Here is a 6,000-nt window from a genome sequence, read left to right as displayed (position 1 = left end):
CTGAGTGTTGACTCGAATTCCCTCACCAGATAATATGTGGCCTAAGAATGCCATGTATTTAAGACAAACTTCACACTTAGAAAACTTGGCATATAACTCTTGATCCTTAAGAGTTTGAAGGACTACTGTAAGATGACTGACATAATCTTCCTTATTCCTTGAGTAGATCAAGATGTTGTGATGAGCATGTTAACAAACATATCCAAATACTACTTAAATACTCTATTTATGAGATTTATGAATGTTGAATGAGCATTAGTCAAACTGAAAGACGTAATAAGAATTCATAATGACCATAACGGGTCCTTAAAGCTATTTTCGGAATGTCACTTTTTCTCAATTTCAAATGATGATAGCCAGATCTGAGGTCTATCTTAGAGAAGCAAGTGACACCCTAAAGTTGGTCGAACATGCCATCAATTCTAGTAAGGGGTACTTATTCTTTATAGTGACATTGTTCAACCTGCAGTAATCAATGCACATCCTAACAGAACCATCTTTCTTTTGCACGAATAAGGCTGTAGCGCCCCTAGATAAGACACTTGGTAAGATGAAACCCTTATCAAGGAGATCTTTCAACTGCTTTTTTAACTCAACTGAAGTCATTTAGTATGGCGGAATAGAGATGAGTTGAGTATCCAGAAGAACGTCAATTCCAAAGTATATCTCGTTTTCGAGAGGGACTTTGGGAAGATCGTCGGGAGACACTACTACAAAATGGGGCATTGGCGGCAATTGTTTAGCAGCAATTTAGTTGGTTTTTGGATAGGATTTACCAACCATCTAAATTGCCGCAACCATTTGCTGCTAGAACAAATGTGTTTTAGCGGCAATTTAGTTGGTTTTACCGGCTATAAAAATGGACGCTACATGAGCATAACCAACCGCTTTGGATTGGATTTGGCAGCCTTTTAAATTGCCGCAATCAATTGCCGCAAAATCATCTTAGTTTTAGCGGCAAATGATCTTGGCTTTACCAGCGCTTGTCCTAATTGCCGCAACAGCCTTTGCCGACCCCTGATACAACGGCCAAAGAGCATTGGCTGGTAATGGCTATAGCGGCCATTTTTATGGCCGTGAAAACCATTTTTAATGGCTGCTAAATCCCCCTTTTGTTGTAGTGANTGAAGTTGGTCGAACATGCCATCAATTCTAGAAAAGGGTACTTATTATTTATGGTGACATTGTTCAGCCCGCAGTAATCAATGCACATCCTAATAGAACCATTTTTCTTTTGCACGAATAAGGTTGTAGCGCCCCCAGATGAGACACTTGGTAAGATGAAACCCTTATCAAGGAGATCTTTCAACTGTTTTTTTAACTCAGCTAAAGCCATTTAGTATGGCGGAATAGAGATGAGTTGAGTATCTGAAAGAACGTAAATTCCAAAGTATATATCATTTTCGAGAGGGACTTTGGGAAGATCGTCGGGAAATACTTCTGGGAAATCACTTACGACTGGAATTGACCAAAGAAGTGGTGTCTCAACACTAGAGTCATTAATTCTGGCTAAGTAATAGAAGCACCCCTTGGAGACTAACTTTATTGCCTTAAGATATGAGATGAAATGACCCTTAGGCACTGTTGAATTAGTTCTCAACTGTAAGACTGACACATTAGGAAATTAAAACTTGACTACTAGAGATCTATAATCGACTAATGCATAACAAGCGTAAAGTCAGTCCATGCCTAGAATGACATCATATCTATTATGTCTAATTCAACTAAATCAGCTATGGTGTCACTGTGATAGATGAAGATGGTACAATTTTGATAAACTCTTTCTGCTAGAATAGACTCACCAATAGGTGTAGAAATATTAGACCACTCAAGAAGTTGTTTGAGGCAAGTCTGAAACCGCATGGCTACATAAGGAGTTACAAAAGATTAACTCGCATTTGGATCAAGTAAGGCATAAACATTTAGATAAAGGACTTTAAGCATACTAGTGACAACATATGACAAGTTGTCCTGATCCTGGTGACTAGCCATAACATACAAACAGTTTGTTCCTCCGTTTATTCATGAAGTAGCATCCATTTGGGTGACCCTATCAGCTGGAGTTATTGAAGAAGATTAGGCTTTATTGCCCCCATTACCTTCCCCCCCTTCCCCCTTGGGAAATCTCTCAGGAAGTGACTTATTTGACCACATCTAAAACACCCATTTGTGCTATCACGCCACTCTCTTAGATGGTTCCTTCCATACTTAGCGTAAGCTGGGCTTCGAGTAGCTCATTGTGCTACGCTACCCTGGGATTGAGAACGTTGTCTGCTAAAATTTTGGAAATTCTGATTCATATGGTAATTCATATTCCTTGGTGTAGGCGCACTAGATTAAGATGGATAGGGTCCAAACGACCTCTGTTAAGAGGAGGACCAATTCTCATTTCCGGTCTTCTAATGATCGGACTCATGGTTTGTTATCTTGGCCCTCATATTTTGATAATCTTCTATATCCTTCAGCTTATCCTCTTCCACCTGTTGTACATGACTCATAATCCTAGAAATGTCCATGTCCCCTATCAACATAGTCACCTTACCCTCCCTATTTAATAAGCGGGAGAGTTCCGACACAAACTCATTCTACTCATTATATCAGCCACCATCTCTAAAGCATAGCAAGATAACTCGGTGAACTTAAGGTTGTATTCTTGCACACTCATCGACTCTTGCTTTAGGTTAAGGAACTCTCTTACATTTGCTTCTCTTAACTCTCAGGGAAAGAAACCTCTCAATAAGGCGTTCTTGAGCACAATCTAGCCTAAGAATGGTACACCTTCTCCCCTAGTCTTTTTCCATTGGTCGTACCATATCCCAACAACACCCTTGAACTGATATGTAGCCAACTCCATACGTTATGCATCATCAACATACATAACCTCAAACCCTTTCTAAAGCTCATCCACATAGTTTTTGGGATCTTTATTGAGTTTTGACCAATGAACTCCAGGGATTTATCGTCAACAACTCCCAACTCTTAAAGTTTCAGCCCTATCTTGATAGTCCGCTACCTGGCGACCAACATGTGCTGTCACAGCCTGAGCCAATAACTGGATGACATTTCGAAACTCAACAGTAGTGACGTTAGCCTGAGGTGGTTACACAATAGGTGCACTAGGACCTCCTGGTCCAACTAGTATAGATGGATCCTGAGGATTCACTTTCCTTCTTGTAGGACGTCTTCTAACATTTATTCATGGTGGTATAATATGAAAATACATGTAAGCACGATTTATAAGAAACCTTTATAAAGTTAAACTATATCGCACGAACGAGAGTATGAAAAAAAAGACAATTCCTAATTTTTTTATAGGCTCTCTATGATCGATGTGGCGTGTTTCATATCGATAAGAATGACTCTACTAGACACGACTTTATAGACACACTAGGACACTTGAACTCTGTGCTCTAATACTAAGTTTGTCATACTCTGAGCCTACACTCTGGACATGACCGACACTCGAGAACCATTGGTGGTTTCCAAGCGAACCCTTGGCCTGACTGACTACTTAACAAAAGATTTACTCAAGTCAAACAACTATTATAAGTTTAAAACAACTGAAATAAAACATCTAAGTCAAATATTGAATCTAAATTATCTGAAAACATTGAATGTATAAGTGATAGTTTTAGCAAAGCATCTAAAAGAGGAAATCCTGAAAGACTCTCAGATATTGTCTATTTATAAAGCCTCAACTGTTTTAAGATAGGCATCAGGAATAGACCCACGACAGCCTTAAACAACTACTAAAGCAAATAATGACTGGAGTTCTCCGAAAGCAATGAGATGTCAAGCTAATAAGAAGTTAGGTGATCTCAATAAAATGCCCGTTGATGATTCTGAACACATGTATCTACATCATAAAACGATATAGTTCGAATGACATTAGTTCATTGAATGTACAGTATGTAACAAGACTGAGTGAACAGTAACTGAACCAAAGAGCTAAAATGCAATTGAAGTAAAGCATAAACATGAGATAACAATCATTTAAGCTTCACAAATAAAATGCAATAAGAGCAATACTGAACTAAGATAATATATATATATATATATATGGATGTCAAATGGGCGGGTTGGGTTGAAATTGGAGATATTAAAATGGGTTGAAATAGAAATCGGGTTGGGTCTTGACCAACCCAATTTGACCAGATTAATCTCAATAATTTTAACATAGTGATATTTAACTTTTATAATCACAATTCAAATTTCAGTTCAAGATTTTTTTTATAAAGAAGTAACAGATGGATAGATAAATCCTAAAAGATGTTAAATAGATAATAATTCATACCTTTAATATAGGAACATATCTTAGTAAAGAGTTTTAAAACGGGTTGCAATTGGAGATTTAATTGGGCTCAATTGAGGATTCTCTTAAAATAGGTTAGGCTTGAATGAGTTGAGATTGAACCCAATTCAAATTATCTTGAGCCCAACCCTTAAAATTTTGGGCAGGTTACCTATGTTTGGGTTCATTTTATATATATATATATATAACACTCTTTAGTTTACGATGAGTTTCTCTAACCGGCAACCATCACTATGAGCCTCGTGATGATACAATATCTTGTCCATGTTGCCAGATATGTCTTATACCTTGCCGGAGTATAGAAAAAAACTCAACTCATGGATTCATATAAAAGGTCTTCTCAAGAGGCAGTGAGTAGTCGCCCTAATGTTGGTGTGATTATATTCCACGTTGGTTACGTGGTTTATGAGGTTGAGAGTTATACGAACTCTTACCTAAATCAGTGCTCAATACTACTCCCAAAATATATCACTGAATTCTCATGTAAAATTACTCTATGGGTTGAGATAATTTATCAAAAAGGCCTCTTAACCTCTGGAGTTGTATTGAATCTATTTGAAAACTCTGTATACCTTTTTTTGAAAAGAACAAATGCGTGTTTTCACGCATAAAAAGAGCGTGACACAAAAATTTAGATAAAAAATAATTAAAAGAAGAATAAAAGGACCAAAAAAAATTCAAAATTAATTTCACTTCTATCTTCTTTCCCCACCTCCTTTCCATTTCTTTTTCTCTTATGTTTTTCCCCACCCAGTCCCCCTTCCCCACAGCTTTCCAATTTCTTCCTTTCTCTTTTGTTCTTTCCCGCTCAGTTCTCCTTCCTCACGGCTCTCCAATTTTTTCTTTTCTTTTCTTTTTTACTTTTTCTTTCTCCCCAAATTAGGAACAAAATCAAGCTACAATTTGTGAGGAGACAAATCTTATAATTTTGATGGGTAAAAAGTAATTATTTCATATTTTTTATGAAATCATGTGGAGTGGATTGTGTAAAGTTGTATATAAATATTAAGATATATTTAAGTGTTTTTTGTTGACATAATGGAGAAAAGAGGTTTATGGTGTTTAAGTGATGGACGAAGTGGTAAAAAAATTGTGACTGGAAGTTTTGAATGATTAAAATATAGAGAAGAATGGTGAATTTTAGTGATATTGATGGTAAGAATGAAAGGTTGTGATGGTGAGATCTAATGTAAAAAATGGAGAGAGGGTGGTCAAGAAGAATGAAGAGAAATGGAGTGAAAAAGAAGAAAAAATGATTTTTTTAAAAAATAAATAATAAATGATGTGTAATTTCAAATTTGACATGGATGATGACATGGATGATGATGTATCATTTTTGTTGAGAGTTTTAAGTACACGCAGAATCAAGGGGGTTTAAAATGCTAAGTTATATTGAATTTAAGGGTTCAATTGACAAAGAATTAAGTAAAAGGATCCAGAATACAAATGCATACAAGTACAAGGGTCTATCATACCATTTCGCCATGTAAAAATAATACATTTGGGACCATTTAAGTTCGGTTACACTTTTATGAAAATAATGTTTTTAAAACTCTCTTGGACTTACCTTGATTCTCAACATCAGTGAAAATACTGGCTCGAAAATACTTTTAGAAAAACTAACTATATATGGTTCATGTGAATACTTTTAGAAAAACTAACTATATATGATTCATGTGGAAATACAA

The sequence above is a fragment of the Solanum stenotomum genome, chromosome 12, assembly GCF_019186545.1.
Source record: "Solanum stenotomum isolate F172 chromosome 12, ASM1918654v1, whole genome shotgun sequence".
NCBI lineage: Eukaryota > Viridiplantae > Streptophyta > Magnoliopsida > Solanales > Solanaceae > Solanum > Solanum stenotomum.
Note: the sequence above shows the minus strand (reverse complement) of the source record.